General features: G+C 33.1%; 1 long non-coding RNA gene across 1 annotated transcript; it reads left to right on the forward strand.

Moving 5' to 3' along the window:
- Positions 1-345: 345 nt before the first annotated feature.
- LOC125062940 lies at positions 346-2,393 on the forward strand. The gene is made up of 2 exons (XR_007119428.1): positions 346-1,734; positions 1,863-2,393. It is a non-coding gene; the product is annotated as an uncharacterized LOC125062940 (long non-coding RNA).
- Positions 2,394-20,208: the final 17,815 nt, after the last annotated feature.

The following is a 20,208-nucleotide window of genomic DNA, read 5'->3' on the forward strand; positions in this document are numbered from 1 at the left end:
TCTCACTGGATATATAAAGAACAATTTATATGTGGTTCATAATGAAACTTATGCTTTGATGTCATCTGTACATCTATGGCATCAAAGGATGGGTCATCTAAATTATAATGATCTTCAGAAACTTAATGAGTCTACAGAAGGAGCAGATATAGAATCAAGTAGAGAGGAGCATGTGGTATGTAATACTTGCTTAAAAGGTAAGCAAACAAGGCAACCATTCAAACATGCTGGCACAAGGGCTTCCGCCCTCCTGGAGTTGGTGCATTCAGACGTATGTGGGCCAATGGAGGAAAAGTCTCTCGGTGGTGCCAGATATTATGTCACTTTTGTCGACGATTGGTCTAGAAAGGTATTCGTTTACTTTATCAGCTCTAAATCACAAGTACTCGAAAAGTTTAAAGATTTTAAGCTACTAGTAGAGAATCAATTAAATGCTAAAATTAAAACACTAAGATCTGACAATGGAAAGGAGTATGTCAATGAAGCATTTGATAAGGTTTGTAGGGATTCTGGTATCAAACGTCAACTCACTATACCCTATACCCCCGAACAGAACGGCATGAGTGAGAGGATGAACCGAACTTTAACAGAACGTGCTAAATATATGCTTATTAATTCTGGCCTACCTAAGAAGTTATGGTCTGAGGCAGTAGCCACCGCTGCATATGTTATCAATCGCTCACCAACAAAGTCTTTACAATATAAAACTCCTGAGGAATTATGGTCCGGCATTAAACCTAATATCAGTAACATTAAAGTGTTTGGTTGCAGAGCTATGATGCATGTGCCAAAGGAGAAGAGGTTAAAATGGGACTGTAAGTCAAAAGAGCTTATATTTGTAGGTTATTGTTTAGAGTCCAAGGGTTATAGATTGTTTGACAAAACTGAAGGAAAAGTAATGAGAAGCAGAGATGTAATCTTCCTAGAAGAGAGTGTAAATAAAGATTTTGCTTTTCTACCACTTACTGAATCGCAAGTAGTTATAAATGAAGATAATTTAGATGATACTACTGACATGACTTTAAAGGAAATTGATAGTGCAGTCTGTGCAAGTGATGATGATTATGTCCCGGAGCATTCTATATCCAGGAGTGAATCACCTATAAACAGAATTAATTTAAGGCCTAGAAAACACAGAGCTATGCCTACCTTCCTCTGTCAGAAGGAAATTAAGAAATCTATTGAGCCAGATCCTGAAACATTGGAGCAAGCCTTTAAGTTAATTTTTTGAAGTAATATTGGTTTTTTCAAAATCGAATGTAGATCCTTGTGTCTACTATAAATATGAAAATGAACATGTTATGTTTATAACTATATATGACATTTTGTTGTTTCACAACTGTCATGAGTCAGCAAACAATATAAAAATAAAAATGAAGAATAATTTCAAAATGAATGAGCTTGAAATTGCTTATTGTTATATTGGACTTTGTATTTCATACATTTCAGAAGGAATAGCCATTGATCAAACTAGGTACATAGAAAATACATTAAGACGTTTTGGTATGGAACAATGTAACTCAGTAGGAACTCCAATGGAACCGAATATCAAGTTTTCAAGTTCTGAAAAATTTGAAAGTATACCTTACCAGGAAGCCACTGGCTGCTTATTATACATCTCACAAGGAACTAGGCCAGATATATGCTATGCAGTGCATACATTATGTCGATATAATAGTTCTCATACAGAAGAGCATTGGAATGCTGTTAAGAGGTTATTTCGATACTTACAAGGTACAAAGTATCTACAGCTTGTATACAAAAGTAATGTTGATGAAGAAATTACTGGATACTCAGACTCTGATTGGGCTTCCTGTACTGAAGACAGAAAGTCATGTACTGGGTACATTTTTAATTTCCAGGGTGCAGCGATATCTTGGAATTCAAAAAGGCAGCAAACTGTTGCCTTGTCTACTACTGAGGCAGAGTATATGGCGCTCTCAGCTGCTACTCAAGAAGCTATGTGGCTGAGACAGTTGCACTGTGAACTGTGGCCTTCTTTAAAGGTTACACCTATTACTTTGTACTGTGATAATCAAAGTGCTATTAAACTTACAGGTACTTACAGTTATCATGCTAGGAGTAAACACATTGATGTTCGTCACCACTATCTGAGGAACAAAGTTGAATGTGGTGATGTCAAGATTGAATATGTGGGCACTGATTCGATTGTTGCTGACTACCTCACCAAAGCCCTACCGAAGCCCAAACACCAGCACTTCCTCATCGCTATGGGTTTGCGTTCAAGGGAGGATGTTAAACTGAACGCAACCACTTAATATTATGTAGTCTGTATCTGTCAATGTAATCTGTATCTGTCAATGTAGTCTGTTATAATAATTGTATCGCCCCTGTCTGTTCCAAGAAATTGAGCGGTTCGCACCATTGTCTAACTCAGCTGTTTTATTTATTTCTCTTTACTAAATTCCTACTCTAAAATAGTTTGTAACAAGTAGACTCCTTTCCATCATTCTCTGGCACACTTGTATTTTGTTTTTGGTGTAGTTATTGTAAATCCATGTCTGGAAGCCATAATATGTAAGACAAGCTATTAAATATGAGTCCATTTTTTTTTCTTAAGTTTTAAAATTCTGATTTAAGGGTTTCTTTATTGCTCCAGGATTTATTCCAGGTTATGATGACTCGTCTTTTAAAGGTCTTTTAAAGCTCATCGTCGTGTCTTGTCTTTGAGAAAGATACTTGTTGACCAGGTAAAGATAGTTTTAAACATATTGTAATGTACTGTTATTAACCTTTATTGGAATAGTTTGGTGGTTCGTCATAATAATAATCTTTCATTTGATAGAAAAGATTTTGCATTGTAAGTGCATACATCGAAGTTTTGTACTGGAGATGGAAGGTTGTAGTCATTATCCCCCGCGGTGACCAGCCGTATTGGGAGATGAAGAGGGGCTTCCCTGTAAAGAAAGTATAATTATTTATATTATATGAATTAGTTAACGTATAAATTGAGTTTGTACAATTTGAAGGAATTAATTTTTACTATAGTTACTTATGATTTTAGAGTAATAAGTTGATTTGTAATATCTTTTTTAATAAACAAATTTGTGAACAATACTTACCCCATACCATTATTTTATAAGTGAAACAATTTGTAAAACTATATTTATAAAACCGAAGTTTTGTAAACACCAAAATATTGAAAGCTCCTATCAAAATTTGAAGGAAACGTTTAAAAATAATAAGTGTCAACTGTCATAGCACCAGAGAACTTTCCGTCTAAAATATATCAAAAGAATAGTTTTATATAAAATAAATATATATATTAAGACATAATAGCTTATTGTCATTGATGAATTATTTTATATTTTATTTATTTTCATAGAAACATCTGTCGAAGTAAGTTTGACAGTTAAATTTCTAAACGTACTCAGAAACCACAAACAAAATTATCGTTCTTTCATTCGGTCTTGCGATGCTAATACGTTTCAGCTTATAGGCGGTCATGGTACGAAAAAATGCTATTGACTTTAGGTACCTAAACTCCGCTGCATCTCAACAGGATTGTTTTAAGAAAGTTCTTGGTAGGCCCCCAGATAACAACAGCTTAGATATGAAATACGGAAGTGTCAAGCAGAATATAATATTTAAAAGTATTTTATAATAATAGTTTAATATGAAAATAATTACGAATTATATTTATCATTGTCACTGATTTGTACACGTGATGGAGGATATGATTTCAGTTACTTCTAACTTAACTTCCTATTTCTTTATAAGCTAATCTCTTTAAATAAATGTGACAAAGATCGATGGAACGATTATAGGGAATTAAAGGGAAGAAAATTATAGAGAAGAAAAGAATAGACAAAATAAATAATACAGCTTTAAGAAAAACAACTAAGGTAACAGATGTTACAATACAAATAAATAATCTAAAGTGGAAATGGATGGGGCACATGGCAAGTTATTAAATATATTTATTAAAATATTTTTTTAAGCTATTGCATAGATTTTATCGCGGGCTTTGAGCGCGGCGACCGAATCAAGAAATTCCGTAACGAAATAAACCTAACACACGATGACGTAACATAGGTGCGGCCAATACGCGTTAGAGCGGGACAGAACGCATACTGCGTCTCACATCGGTTTAGCGTGATCGGATAGGCGTGTTAGTCTGAGTCTGGTAGAATGGTAGATTGAGTTAATATCAAAGAAAAAAAATACTGCAAAAAATAAATAATTATATTGCATACGTTTATAAAAAATGCTACACTTTACCGCGGCAGTCCCCGATTGCCACACGTATTTTTTTTTTATTTGAATCCAAGAACTCGTATAACAGTACGAAGACCGCGATAAAGGTTATTCACGAAATAATGAAATTAAAAATATTTTATTTCATATATTTTACAACACCTTACCGTAACTTTGTTTATCATGCTCTTAATGAGGTAAAAGTTTTCATTTACGTTTTTAGTTATTATTATTTATTTGTGGGTGCTTGTTTAATTTTTTCCCTTGCTAATGTTCTAATCTAAGCCGTGTACAAATTATTTGAAGAAGTCTATTAAGTATGAGGGTGTGCAATTATTTAATCAATTACTGTCTTAAATTCGTAATATTCGGGTGTTTAAGCAATTCAAAAGGGCATTAAAGATACATATCAGAATGAGCCTAGTAGACAAAACTTAGGATGGCCGATGGCGATATACGTTATATTAATTTTCTCATGTAAAAAAACAATTTTTTTTTGTAATGAGAAATAAAGTTCTTTAAACATTAAACATTAATTGATGTTTGTAAAATTTGTGATGTCATATTTTCTTGTATAATTTTATGCGTACACATTGTTTTATAACTTATAAGTAAATAAATAAAAATAAAAAGCCTTTTTATTTCTTGCAAAAGAACAAAGTAAACTTAATACTATACTACTGATATATATATTTTTAAGAAAATAAATGACACTATTTTTTTTGAGCCTCCCCACCAAGTGACCCACTTATGGTCATCATATAATATATCGACGCTTGAAAGGCAAAAATATCTAATCGACAAAAATACCTAAAATGAGTTCTATATACCATTCGAATCGTCAATTTTTCTGCGTCGTTTGGTCTACTCGTCGTGCGTTTACGACGCATTTCATGTCGCTTAGATATTGAGGAATTTACACAAAATCACCAATTATGTGCTTACTAACCGACGAAAAAAAAGGGGTTTTTCGAAAATTCTACACTTAAGAAAATTAGGAAATGGCTATATCAACTTAGTATATTGTTCATGTCTTTAATGTTTTATTTGTTTGGACTTAATTATTTTTACTTGTTTGAAAATTTCTCTTCGAAAATACTTAGTAGATTCTACCCGTAAAAAAATATTATGAATTGTACCTACAGTTATATTTACTTGATGCCTTTATTTTGTGAAATTGTGACTTATAAGATTTTACCTGTACTGAAATGGAATATTATTGGTGCTTAGATGTTTTGACTACTTTAAAACAATATAACTTTTTGAATTCTAGATATTTTTACTTGATAACTTTTTTATCAATGATGTCGGTTAGATATTTTTACAAAACATATTAAATCTTAATATTTTGTAGTTTTTGAAGACTGATTGATTAATTATTCCTACCTTAAAAATTATTTAAGCATTAATGTTGCTATTATTTGTAAGGATGTTTTGTTTGCCAAAGGTTTACTTTATGTTTTATTAATGCAGAGCACAAGAGCTACTTTTTTGTTATTGTTTTTGAAGACTGGTTTTGATACTAATATTGATCTAATTTTATGCCTTAAAGTTCCGAACTACATAAATTTATAAGTGTTCTATAATACAAATTACACAATACAAATTAAATACAATACAATATTGTTTTGATTTTATAGATTTATTTTAAATAAAGAATTTTATTCAACATAACTTTTTTTAATTTCATGTGTGTTATATGTGTTATTAATTATTTATTACTTTTAGTAAAATATTGTCGGTTAAGAAGGATCATTCGCATTAATTTTATCTATTAAGATACATTTTAAGTGGTTGATACTAAATGTACAATAACATTTATACAACTTAACTTGATTTTTTTATAAACTATTAGATCATTTAGTTACTTATTTCTGTATATAAATTCTAAAGCCTTTTGAATTTATCTATTTCTACCTGGTGCCGCGGAAATTTTAATGATAGCTTATATAATTTTACATATTGCTGCTAATATTTCGGAAAAGAATTATATAATTTCACTTGTTATTACAAAACTTTCATTGATAGCTTAGATAATTTTACCTGTTTATCATAAGGGGTAAATTTTTATCTAAGCGACATAAAGTGCCTTTTATACAAGAGCTATATTATGGCTTATTTTAATATCATAAATAGCTATAAAAAATATAATACATATATACGTATGTTAAAAGTATCGAAATCCGACCATTAGGTAAATTTTTATGATTTTTTTTCTAAAAATTTGAACTTTAAATCACTCTCCTGTAAAGTTTACTAAATGTCGCTTAGATATGTTTGCCTTTCAAGCGTCGATATAATAAATTTATCAACAGGTAAAACAGACTTGGCCGTACAAATAATATCTAACCTGTACCACAACTTCCCATGGCAACGGACGTTGGTAGTAACTCATAGTAACCAGGCTCTCAACCAGCTCTTCGAGAAGGTGGCAGAACTCGATGTTGATGAGAGACATTTACTGCGTCACGGTGAAGAGGAATTGCAGACGGATAAAGATTTCTCAAGGTAAGAAAAAAATTATGTCGTGAGAGCACAACTTATGGTTTTACGCGCGATTTCTGATTCCTAATTCTAAAGAAAAATATATCTTCAATTATTTCTCGGATTTCGAAAACGACAGGTTTAATTTGAATTTTTTTTTGTGCTGCTAGTTCATGTATTTGAACATATACTGTAAAATTGTGGCGCTCTGTGTAAATTCAGCCGTAGGTGGGCACCCAAAAAAGTCGTAATGTAAATATATACTGCTCAAAACAATTACGGGAACAAAACTTTAAAGTAGAACTAAACTTTTTACCTAAGGTTTTAATTATTACGGGCCACTAGATAATGTTAAGGTATTGTCGAAGAAAATAAAAAACAAAAGAGCATCGGCGTTTTGGTTAGTAGTCCTATAATAAAGTGGCAGTGTGTCTAGAAACACCTAAAAACAAAGTGACGTCTTTGAATTTTCATTACTTTCTAATCACAGAAAACACATTTTAAGTAGTTTTTTTCAATCTATTGAGTATTAATAGAAATTGAAGTGAGCCTTTTGAGTATTGTTATTCATTGAAGCGAGTGAGTTTAGGTCATAATGCCAGATCTGACTGAATTGCATGTCTCCCGAGCTATCGCTTTGCTTGAAGAGGGTCGAACTATGCGTTATGTAGGAAATGATCTAGGAGTAGCCCCTTCTGTTATCTACAGACTTTGGAAGCAATACCGTAAGACGGGAGAATACTCACGAAGGCGTGGTCAAGGTCGAAAGAGAAAAACTACACGTTTGCAAAATCGCTACATCGTCAACTGTGCTTTACGTAACCGCACCACAACTGCAAGAGATCTACAAAATACACTAAGGACGGCTACTGGTGTAGAAATTTCCGACCAGACGGTAAGAAATAGGTTGTTGGAAGCCAATTTGAGATCACGCCGACCAGTTCGGGCTGTGCGTCTAACAATTCAACATAGACAAGCTCGCCGACAGTTCGCGCAAAATCACGCTAATTGGCAACTTCGACATTGGAGGCCAGTGCTTTTTACTGACGAACGATTCCGTCTAACACGTTGCGATGGTCGTCTCCGTGTTTACAGACGCCCAGGCGAACGATACAGTGCAGCAGTAGTCCAGGAATATGACAAATTTGGATGTGGCTCTGTGATGGTTTGGGGCGGAGTTAGTTTGGACGAGCGCACAGATCTCGTCGTTGTTCCCGGGCGCTTGTGTGCTCAAACTTACATTGAAAATGTGCTCGAAGATCATGTTTGGCCCGCAGCATATGGTATGGGCCCAGATTTTCTTTTAATGCAAGATAATGCCAGGCCGCATACTGCAGCCATCACGTCAGATTACTTACGACAGCAGGAAATCCGTGTAATGGAGTGGCCTTCCATGAGCCCTGACCTAAATCCAATTGAACACATTTGGGACTTGCTTGACAGGCGCATCCGGAAGCGTCCGATTGCACCTCAAACACTGCAGCAGTTCACTGAAGCGTTGATTGAAGAATGGGAGCGAATTCCACAAGAAGATATTCGGAGGATCATACGAAGCATGCCGCGTCGTTGTCAAGCCGTGATTAGGCTCATGGAGGCCACACACGTTACTGAAAGTCACTAAAGACGAATATTCAAACGATATAAGAATATTTCTTTGATGGACCTTTTTTATCACCAATTAGTTTTTCGTCTACAATGCACATTTTAATTTTTTTTTAATAAAAAATATACAAATTGACTTTTAGCTATTTTGTAAAAAATAGCGTACAAGTTAATTTAAATCTAATTTTAGTTTAAGCAATAGAAAGGAGAAAAACCTTGTTCCGCTAATTGTTTTGAGCAGTATATAATATATTTTCAGCTCCGACTTTTTTTTCTACAATTCACTTTAATAAATTAAACACATCAATAGTTTAAATAGTGGCCACAGAAATATGAAATATGATTTTCAATTATTTAGAAAATAATATTATAATAACAATACATCAATAAAATATCGAAATCTAGGATAATAACTTACGTTTAATTTTTATAACAGTGACAAGTCATTCCCTTTTTGATGAATTTTGTCCGACTGGTCAGTTGCGGGGGCAACGGCGGGTATGCCGCTTAAATACCTACCGTATTGCCGAAAGTTTCGGGACTCTTTCAGTTTGTCTGAATGTATAAATTCCAAACTCCCGTTAAACGTAAATTAATCAATAAAGGTTTTTACAAATTTGACGATTAATTTAAATGATCCTCATCCTTGGGATTGATTTGCTCCAGTTTCAACAATTGTATTCAAATCTTGGCGATTAAAAAGAGTGGCGGACAGTTTCTCGCCAGTCCTTCTTGCCCGCTCTATACCCTTGACTTGCGAACTTGTAGTAAATGTAAATTTAGAATCAATGTAATATCTTTTCTGTTGACGTTCATAAGTGTACTTGGTTATCTATATGAATTAAGTTATTTTGAGTTTTGAGTTTGAAAAATAATAATAATAAAGTCATTATTACTTGTTATATAATAAAACTACGGAATCCCTAAAAAAATAATATTCGTTAGTAACACACCGACGAATGTTAATATGTCAATGTGTGCGTTAGTGTGACACGTTTCATGTGTATTACTCATGCTGCCGTCAGAACGAACCGACGTTGTACAAAGTGACTAGATAAATTATTATAGTATGACTTAGTGACACTTAAATTGTTTGTGTGTTTCGCTAGTGATTTCTTCCTAAAACCTATAATTAAGTTTATTTTTTATTTATAGAAATACATATCCTTACAGTACTAAGCTAATACGATAATGTCGAAAGAAAGTATAAGGTAATAAAATATATAATATTAAATACATAAGATACACAATATCGCTACAGTGAACAAATAAAGATGTCGATAGTGTCGGAGACAGCATTCATTAAGCGCAAATTTAAAAAAGAAGTGCCTACTTTGCTCTTACAACTCAATTATTAACCGATGAAAATATTTATATATTTTACAACAATCTTCCAACTTACCGTAACTTTGTTTATAATTCTCTTAATGTCTCGTTTTTTGTTTTTATATTTTGTGGTTGCTTGTTTAATTTTTCCCTTGCTAGCTTGCTTATGTTTTAATATAATTGTGTACCTACCTATGTGTGTAAAATTTGTGATGTCATATTTACACGTTGCTTCAGAACTTATATATAAATATGGTTTATCAAATACGACAGGAATAAAAAAATACATTTAAAGCAAAAGGAACAAATTAATATATATTTTTTAAATTAACCTACTTTTTGTATTTGCTACAACAATGATATTTCTGTTTTAAATGTATTCGGCTGTAAGTTAAGATGGGTTTATATGGCGATTTAATTTTAATATCAATTAAAATAACGACTAACGGCGAGTAATCTCTGCCTTTAACCTGTCCTAGTTGAATTAGCGACGCATTAACTTATAAGTCAGGAGTTGATTTTCTTTATTCGATACAGTCCAAAAAAGGCAGTCATCACAGCCCACGGACATCGATTTTAGTGGGTGCGTTGCCAATCTTTGTAAGAAGAGTATTTATACTCTTTCTTTAAACAATTGGTCGCATATCACAGGGAAGACCGGGAGTCGATTCCACAGTTCACTAAAGAAAGTGTCTTGTATAAAATAACAGCAATAATATTAAAATAGGTTAGATTAATATAAATAACACAAGATTCATTACAATAATAAAATAGGTCAACTATCACATTTCATATTTAAAAAAATGTCTATTGCCGATATTTAGTCAGTGTACGTGACTGCATATTATCATGTCTCGTGTTTGATTCCCAGATAGGGCTGAAATATAAAATACGCAATTTCGATTTCACTACGAAAAATTTCAATAGAATTCAGTAGTTGTATAAACACAATTGTCCTGTGGAACATGTAACACCTGCGCCTACTCTGGTAAATCTGCCGTCATTTTGGAAATCCGTTCCATAGTAATTTGAAAGTTATACATAATATTAAAGCCACTTTAATTCAATACTGTTAAAAAATTAAAAATGGGTGTTACTTTTGTTATTATGCTCTTAGTCTACGTTAGTTTTGTGTTCTGAAGTATGGGTTTTTATTTTATATAACAACAACAAAAAACGTCGTATTGAACCGCTCACATTGTTCTTTTTGGAGTCGGTTAAAAAGTACATTTGAGGCTTTACGAATATAGTAGTGAGTACTATATTACATTCTACGTTCATGGCAATTGTCGATAGAAATATAACCAAGTCAGCATGGAGAACATAATATGTAGGACGGTGGGTACAAAATATTTCTTTATAAAAAATTATTCAATACTATTTATTGGACTTCTTTACTTAGTGTTAATTTTTACAATTATTATTTTTATGATATATTCTATAAATAAACACATAAAACTAATAATAAAATAATATACATTGAAATAAATAACTAAACTTAACATAAACTAAAATATATCATTAAAAGGAGTCCCTTTAGGCAAGGTTCCGAAGATACTGGCAGCGTTCCCCCTTTGAATTGCTAGACTAATTCTTTGTCCGAGGTAGCTGCCAGATCTTCGGTCTCCTGTGATGTCGACTAACCTTTTTGAAATTTCTTTAAAAAGCCTAAAGAATGGTAAATTATTAAATTATTTTATTGTGACAGCGTCATGTAGTCCAATCTTAAGCAAACAATACCTTGATAAACTCAACGTTGGACGGACGGAATCAATAAATAACTATTTCGTATTCAATTTTATTCTAAGATAAGCATTTTCAGATGAAACTAAAACGTAGTCTTTCATAATTTTAAAATGATTATTATTTTGAGGCTACAGACTTTGCGTAAGCATTAAGAGAAAATGCTATAGGTACATAAGGTTAAAACCATGATAATGAGGTCAAAAATAAACATTAATTATACTTTTTTATAATGTATGCTGTGATTTAATGTGTATTTTTATGTTATAAAAAAAATATATTTTTAGTTATGTTTCTTCTGTACCAACAATAAAGCACTAAGTATAAAGATTATCCTATTTAAATATTAAGTAATCGAAAAGAACTTTAAAGTCACATCTATGTCCCGACTTCATTGTGATCCTTTTCTATTTAAAATTTAGGTTAAAAATTATCTTGGTAATCATTATACAAACAGCCGAAGTGGTACCTAATTTGACTGTGTCGTGTTATGGTGTAAAAGTTAGGGGAAAGTATGTGAAGGTGTGTATGTGGGTTATGCTCATGATGGAGGTGATTTTGCGCTATGGATATTCTTAATACTCCTTTTAACTATATTCCGCGATAGCTTAAACAAGTCAAGACATAAATATTGGTCGTTGTATGTCCGGGCTGCGCGATATGGTCTGGCACTTGTGTCACATGCTGGTTCATGTCTGACCGGGGAGCACTACGGGTGTCCAAAGCTCAACTCCGCAGGCACAGTGAAGTACTTGGGAGTCATGCTAGATACCTATCTAAATTTCCAAGCTCATATTGACCTACTGGCAGGTAGAATTAGAAAACTGATTTATGTATTCAAAATTTTGAGGCACATTGCTAATAACACAATTATAAAAACTGTCTACCTGTCGCTAGGTCAATCCATTCTGAGCTATTGCATCTCTATTTGGGGTGGCTCAGCAAAAACCCACCTTCTGAAAATAGAGAGAGCTCAGAGGGCAATAGTCAAGGTTAGTGCCTCCCTTTCTTTCATTTGTCCCACCACAGAGGTATACAGACATTGGAGGTACTCTCTGTGCGTCAAATGTTCATTCTTGCCACAATTTTACGTAAGCACTCACTTATCAATTATGACCAACACCTTAAAGATAACAAGTGTAGAAAAGGCATAGTGTGCACTTCAAAGCCCTTTCGCACAAGTTTTGCCCAGAAATTCTTCTGTTTTTTGGGGGATTACTTGTATAATAAGGTCAACTCTTCCGTTTCCACATATCCCCTAACGAAACATGAGTGCAAGAAGACGGTTGCACTGTGGCTATTGGACCTCAACTATGAGGAAACAGAAAAAATGCTGACAATAATTAAATAGTTGAGTATAGAGTTGATTTTTAGTATAATAGTTTAAGCTTTAATAGACTAACACTTAAGTAATAAAATATAAAACATACACAGCCACACACCCACACACATATACATAATTTACACATACACACATACCCCATCTGGTTTCCTCTATATACTATATATTGTAATGTATTGTATCTTCTGTCAATCCGAAGTAGTGGAGGCCTGATGACCTGTAACACAGGTACTCTTACCTTTATCAGGCATCAGTCTCACACAGACTTGCTTTTTCCATTAACAGAAGTAAGATTATAGTTGTCACTTGCCTATGTTCTAAGTTTAAGTTTTTGTGAGAAAAATAAATAAATAAATACAAAACTGATTTTTTTGCATAGTTAGTGTTGATGTGGGGATCATGTAACAAACAACGATTACGAGTCTGGTAGGCAGGAGTAAGGAAGGAATACAAGGAATTTTACCTACATGCTGTGACGGGATGACCTGGAGCGGCAAACTTTAGGGGGCCGGCAAATATGGGTAAACTATATTGCAGTAGTAATACACACACATAAAGAGTTATACTTTAGTATATTTTACTAAATCACCTTGATAGCTGGAAGTCGGAATGCGAACTAGCGAACTGTCAATCGACTCCCGGTGGGGGTCTTCTCGGGGGAGATACGAAATTCAATTGTTTAAAAAAGAGCATAATCCTTCCTCAAAGGCCGGCGACGCAACCACTAAAATGGGTGTCCATCGGCTGCGATGATATCAAAATCGTGATTTGTATGAATAACCTATGAACTGACCCCTAAGTTCACATTCATACCTACTAATAACGGAAAGAGATGTAATTAATAACCACATAATAGTGATAAACAAATCATAAAATTGCAATGTAATTCACAAAAAATAAATTATTATTTTAAACTATATGCTTGAATTGGAGAGGTTAGTAGGGGCGGCAAAAATTTAAAAGCCTACCGCCGCTGCATGGTTACATTTGTAAAGGGATTTTTGTGTTTGTATTTTAAGGTACACTGTTATTCAAAACTGTAAATAGTATTAGTATTAGTAAATTTATAATAAAAATAATATTTTAACCACTTATTCATAAGACCTAAATCGTTCTAAATACTCCGTTAACAAAAGAACGTCTCTTTTTACCATAACGTAAATACAATTTGCATGAAAGAGACAAAAGAGTAATGTAGACAGTTTTAGTTCTTAAGGTTATAAGGACATAATATATTTATACCATGCGCTAAATCGGTGAGAAAAAAATGAAATATCCGTTTTGTTATTAAATCTTCAGTTATAAAAATTTCAAAACTTATAGGTCTGGGCCTCAATTTCTGTATCTTTTTCGTGATCGGCACAAAACGACGGTATATAGGTATGTCAGTGACATATACCGTCGACTTTTGGGTGTAAGGCATGCCGGTTTCCTCACGATATTTTCCTTCACAGTACGAGCGACTTGCACAGCCGGGGTGCGAACGTAAGATATCAGGGATAGAATTTACATACAGCTATGTCAACAATGCTCATATATGATTATGACATCTTAGTTAAAACTATTGTTTTAACGGTTCCTTGCTCTATTTTAAAGAAAAAAAGAAAGATATCGGTTCTGCGCCTGCATCCAACCTATCACGACAGTTGCGGAATGTACTTTTGACTGCGCACACAGTTGTACAGTTCACCTGGGTAAATGCCCATGGTCTGCCTTGCGAATCTGAAACTGACTTTTCGAACTCTCACAGCGGTTTCCGCAGCGGCGGTCGCGCTCAAATCAGTCGTGAAGCAGTAATTTTACGATTTGGTATTCTGATAAACAATAAACTACACAAGCTCCCTCCGCTTGTCAAGACGTAATGTGAAATTGCTTAACAGAGATTCCAAAAATGACGTGAGTGACGAAGGGAGGCTCCCTTAGTGCGAGGTGAACTCACGGTATGTACAAACTTTTATTTTAAATGACAAAAAATTAAGTAGCTTAAGTGAAAACCCCAAACGAAAATGCACATATTTATTATTATTAAGATATTCGTATAGCCTTTTATAACCTCCATAAGTAGGTTATATCTAACTATACTGGCCAAACTACGATGAAACTCTAATATTATGAATATGTACGCCGTACGAAAAAACTGTTTACCATAATATTTAAACAAACCTATTTATAATACAATAATATTTTTTTTCTGTACTTAATCATGTGAGGATTTCTCTCAAGTAGTGAATAACAAAAATGCAACAAAAATATCTACTATTCCATGATTCTGACAGATCATTAAAAATATTTGCGTGATTTGGTATTAGTCCCGCAATATGAAGTACATGTGCTTCTTAAACCAATATTGTGGGAGAACTAATTATACCAGCTATGTTGAATCAAATACATTGTTATCTATAAAAAACCAAAGATAAAAATAATGAAGCGATAATTCTATACTAAATTACCCTTAGCATAATCCTCAAACCTTTAATTAGCCTCATAGCTCGTTACACTAATTGGGTATGCGGCCATCGATCACATCGACCCAATTACACAGAATAGCTCAAGTTCCCAATCTGCTTTTAACTAGATACAACTGGCTAGAAATACCACAAGATTAAAGTCTATCCGCGAATAGAGACATTGAATGGCATGAAAAGCTTCAAAATAATGCAGTCAGTATATTTTTGTACCGTAATAATTAACATTTTGATTATATATATATTTTTCCGAGAATTCGGTTACATAAGTGAAAAAGTATTTAATAAAATAGTGTACAGTGTGTTGCAGAATTTAATTTTTACACACGCATTCTTATCAAACATTCAAACATTTTCACATAGCAAACATTTTCTATTAATTTGAGATATTTTTGAAAAATAATATCAAGTAGTAAATTATGCGCGTAATGAATGTTTACATCTCTCTAGAAATTGATCTATTCACTTTTTGATATATTTTATTCTGAAATGATTTATAAGATATTTGAAGTTTATGATTCTATTAACCATTTGTATATTCATACATGTTTTCATGAAAAACTCAATAGATGACTGTTTCTACATTAAAATAAATAAAAATTGTGCGTGTACTAGGTGTACACACGTAAGAAGTGAAACTTTTTTATGATCTTATTTATCGAAAAATGATCTACCATATGCAACTTTACAGAAATTCGTTAAATTAGATAAAGTTTAACAAAAGGCTTTTATTATCATAGACATGAATACAAATACAATTATTTCATTTTACCTTATTACTACGAAGATTATTATAGAATTTCATTAATTGTAATAGAATTATTACTATCATTATTATCGTTATTATATATTTTTGTTATAATGGCTTCGAATCTCTTCGGATCAACCGTGGTACGGACAAGAAAAAGATGGCGCGTAACCGAAAAATGTGACGGTATTTTTTTTTCCAACGCCGATAAAGAAGTTTGACTTCAAAAAGCAACATCGCGCGTAACCTAAAAACGTGACGATTTGCTACAAAATTTCTCCCATACGTCGATAAAGAAGTTTCATTCCAACGCCGATAAAGAAGTTTGACTTCAAAAAGCAACATGGCGCGTAACCGAAAAATGTGACGCGTAACGAAAAAATGTTACACTAAATTTTTTTCCAACCCCGATAAAGAAGTTTCACTTCAAAAATTATAAAAGCCAGTCGGTCACGTCTAAGTTAACCGTTTATACGTGGGTCAAACTCATGGGCTAGTTCAGGTTGAGGATTGTTTAAAAATAATACTTTTTTTATGCTGATATATATTTTGATATATTATTCACAAATATTCCTTCATTTACGTTTGCTAAATATGGAATTATTTAGCAAACGTAAATGACAAACGAATTAACAAACAAATAGATGTGAGTAAAGTTTTTATCACTCAGAAAAAATGTATTAGGGCTATCATGGGCGTTGGACCTCTTGTAAGTTGTAGACCAATTTTCCACGAACTCGGTATTCTGACAGTACCGAGTTTGTATATCTATGAAGCAGTCATGACTGTCAAGAAGCATCCACAGTTATTTAAAACTTACAAAGAAACTTGCTTATATATACCCAGGGATCCAACACGGCTGCGGGTGCCTGCATGTTGCACCGCGTTATACTCGAAAAATTGTTACGCCATGACTGTGAGAATATTTAATCACCTTCCTAAAAATTATAGATCGCTGCCATATAATGTTTTCAAGGGGAAGGTGATTAGGTTTTTGAAGTCAAGGTGCTTCTATAGCGTAACTGAATACTTAGAACATAAGTTTAGAACATAAATTTAATAACGTATGATATGATATGTACAATAATATAATGATACAAATAATATAAAAACTGACCAATTCATATGACTAATAATGTAAAATGTAAAATTCCTTTAAATACAAATTTGCGCGCCATTGTGTGTGGCAGAATATGCGAACTTATGATTATACATACCACCTGACACATTTTTGTACCATATTCTTGCAATAAATTATTATTATTATTAATATGGTGGCGACCATGGCATATTCCGTTCAACCAATCAGCGCGTGGCATATTCCGTTCAACCAATCAGCGCGCGAGGTGCGTACCGTTTCACAATTTGACGATTTCACTTTGATAGATTATGATCTACCGAATAATAATACGTTAAATTGTAAGCAGTACGTTGAGTTCAAAATCTTTCGACAGTTTATAATCTCGCGAGATAGATTACAATCTAACGGTATTTACAATTTTACGTTAACATATATCTAGCTAAACCTACACAATTAGCAATAAACAGTTGGTTACGCATAGTTAACGTCTTTTCTGTAGACCTAAAAATCAATCGATTTTATCGAGCTAACTCAAAATACTTTTCACAATTATTTTTTTGTACTTATTATTTTGGTAATTTTTATTGATGTTTTTATTTGTTCTGTTTCAGCTACCGATGACGACGAGGATGCCACAAAAGCACAACTTTCACTTCATACATGTGTGTACTACTCGTCAAATAATCAGCCACCAACAAACCTTACACAAACCACATGTCTTTGCACTGTATCAGAAAACTTAAGACACGATCCCGTGTTCATTTGTGCACATTTAAAACCTGTTATTCAAAGAATTAAGTTACTTACACCAGATTTGCAGAGATGCAGAGCAGCTGCATGTACTCAGTGATGGGCCTACTACCCAGTATCGTAATAAAACAATGTTTCATTTAATAGCAAACTATCTTAGCAAAATTTCAAAAGCAGAAATCATTAACTGGCATTTCAGCGAGGCAGGACATGGCGAAGGTGCTCCTGATGGGGTAGGTGGATGCGGACATGCGATAATGTAATTGCAAATGGCCAAGATATATCGAACATTGATAGTTTTATTTCATGTTTAAAAGGTAACTGTAAAGGCATTGAAATTATTCGTATTGATAATGAAGTATCTAATATACAAGAAATTGCAAACGTCAAACTTCGTCCTTTTAAAGGGACCTTCAAGATTCATCAGGTTGCATGGAGTGCAAAAGCACCTAACATTATACGTTGCAGACGATTGAGCTGCTTATAATGTGCAGCCCATATTGAATGTACCCATTTTGAAATTGTACAAATAGAGGTTAAGGGCATTTCGTGTAATTTTATAGAAACACAATTTCTACAGAATTTTACATCTTCTTCAACCCTGGGGGTCCAGCAACCACTAATAACACTACATCAGCCTCTACAGCCACTGGACCGACAAACCCAACTCTGCTTGAACCCTTGTTCAATACACCATCATTGGAATCATCACCAAGCCCAACCCGTCAACCGTTAACCCCATAAAAGCCAAATTTAATTAATACAGACTCTGATGACTCAGTAACTCCTAATAAATTCAGGATCTGTCCAACCCTTGATGTAAGTGACTTGAAACTCAATTACACCACCAAAAGTAACACCCAAAAAATCCAGAGTCCGTGCATTCCCAGAATACTCTGACGACTCAAATGCACCACAAAAGAAATATAAAGGCCGTTCATTTTTTGATTCGAGTGATGATGATATCTTTTAAAATCCTTTTTTTACTTTGTATTGTTTATTATGAATAATTTTTTAAGACTAACGTAACGATTGTTTTTGTTTTTTTTTGTTTTTGTTCTATTCTGTGGAAGTATGTCCCTTCAGTGGTCACAAAAAAAAAATTAAAAGTTTATTATTTCAGTCAAAACTGAAAAACGATCTTGTTTTATATTGTCATTTATATGCTATGATTATAAGGTAATAAATAAGACTGATTTCGTAAAAGTTCTGACTATGTTCTTTTTTACAAAATTCTGACTCGTTTTGTGTATGACCCACGTAGGAGGAAAAATAGCAACTAGTTTTTCTTTAAATTTAGTTTAAAACGTCAACTTATGTTATTATAATGAAAGGTACGACTTGAATATTCTAAGATTTTTACACTTTAAAGTAATTACTTCTTTAGTCATATGTCTTTTTAGGTGGTTATTTTTGAAGTGAAACTTCTTTATCGGGGTTAGAAAAAAATTTAGTGTAACATTTTTTCGTTACGCGTCACATTTTTCGGTTACGCGTCACATGTTTCGGTTACGCGTCACATTTGACCGTTACGCGCGTCTTTTTCTTGTCCCTACCAGGGTTGATTCAAAGACATAGACATAGACATAACATTTATCACAAACGAAAACACACACACATAAACACACAAAATAACAATACTTAAAGAAAACATAAAATAAAATAAGACATCACAAACAATAAAAATTAAAATTAAAATTCAAACAAACAAAGAGATTCTAAACCATTAATAACAAAAATTTATAATAACGATTACAATGATACTAAAAATTATATTACAATTTATGAAATTCTGTAATAATCTTAGTGGTAATAAGGTAAAATGAAATAATTGTATTATTTGTATTCAAGTCTGTGATATTAAAAGCCTTTTATTAAACTTTATCTAATTTAACTTTATTTAACCAATTTCTGTAAAGTTGCATTTAGATAATTTTTCGAAAAATAAGGTCATAAAGAAGTTTCACATCTAACGTGTGTACACTAGTACACGCACATTTTTTTTTTTGTTTGTAGGGATTATAGTTTTTTTAAATAGTGTTTTAAATCGTTTTTTGTAATTAGTTATATTCGCCGTTTATTATTATTTAATTTTTTTTGTTAAATTTTTTGTGCTATTGTTTGTACTCATAACTTTTATAATGGCGGTCTCGCACAAGGCACAAATAGCTGGTGTATTACGGTGGCTAGGATCGGCCGTTTTTAATATTTCGCGAAAAGATCGCGTTCAGGCGCTTCTATCAAGAAGTGACGCGTTAGAGGATAGAATGAAAGATTTATATAAATCGTATCAGGCATTACTTGAGTTGGGTTTGGAACCGGAGGTGATGGACAAGGTTTCTGCAGACATGGATCAGGCTGAGGATTTGGCTGATCAAATTAGGGAAGCCGTTGGGATTATTAAATCTTCGGTTAATCAGTCAAATAACCTTCAATCGAAGGATAGTTT

Source organism: Pieris napi (assembly GCF_905475465.1).
Source record: "Pieris napi chromosome W unlocalized genomic scaffold, ilPieNapi1.2 SUPER_W_unloc_1, whole genome shotgun sequence".
NCBI classification, from domain to species: domain Eukaryota; kingdom Metazoa; phylum Arthropoda; class Insecta; order Lepidoptera; family Pieridae; genus Pieris; species Pieris napi.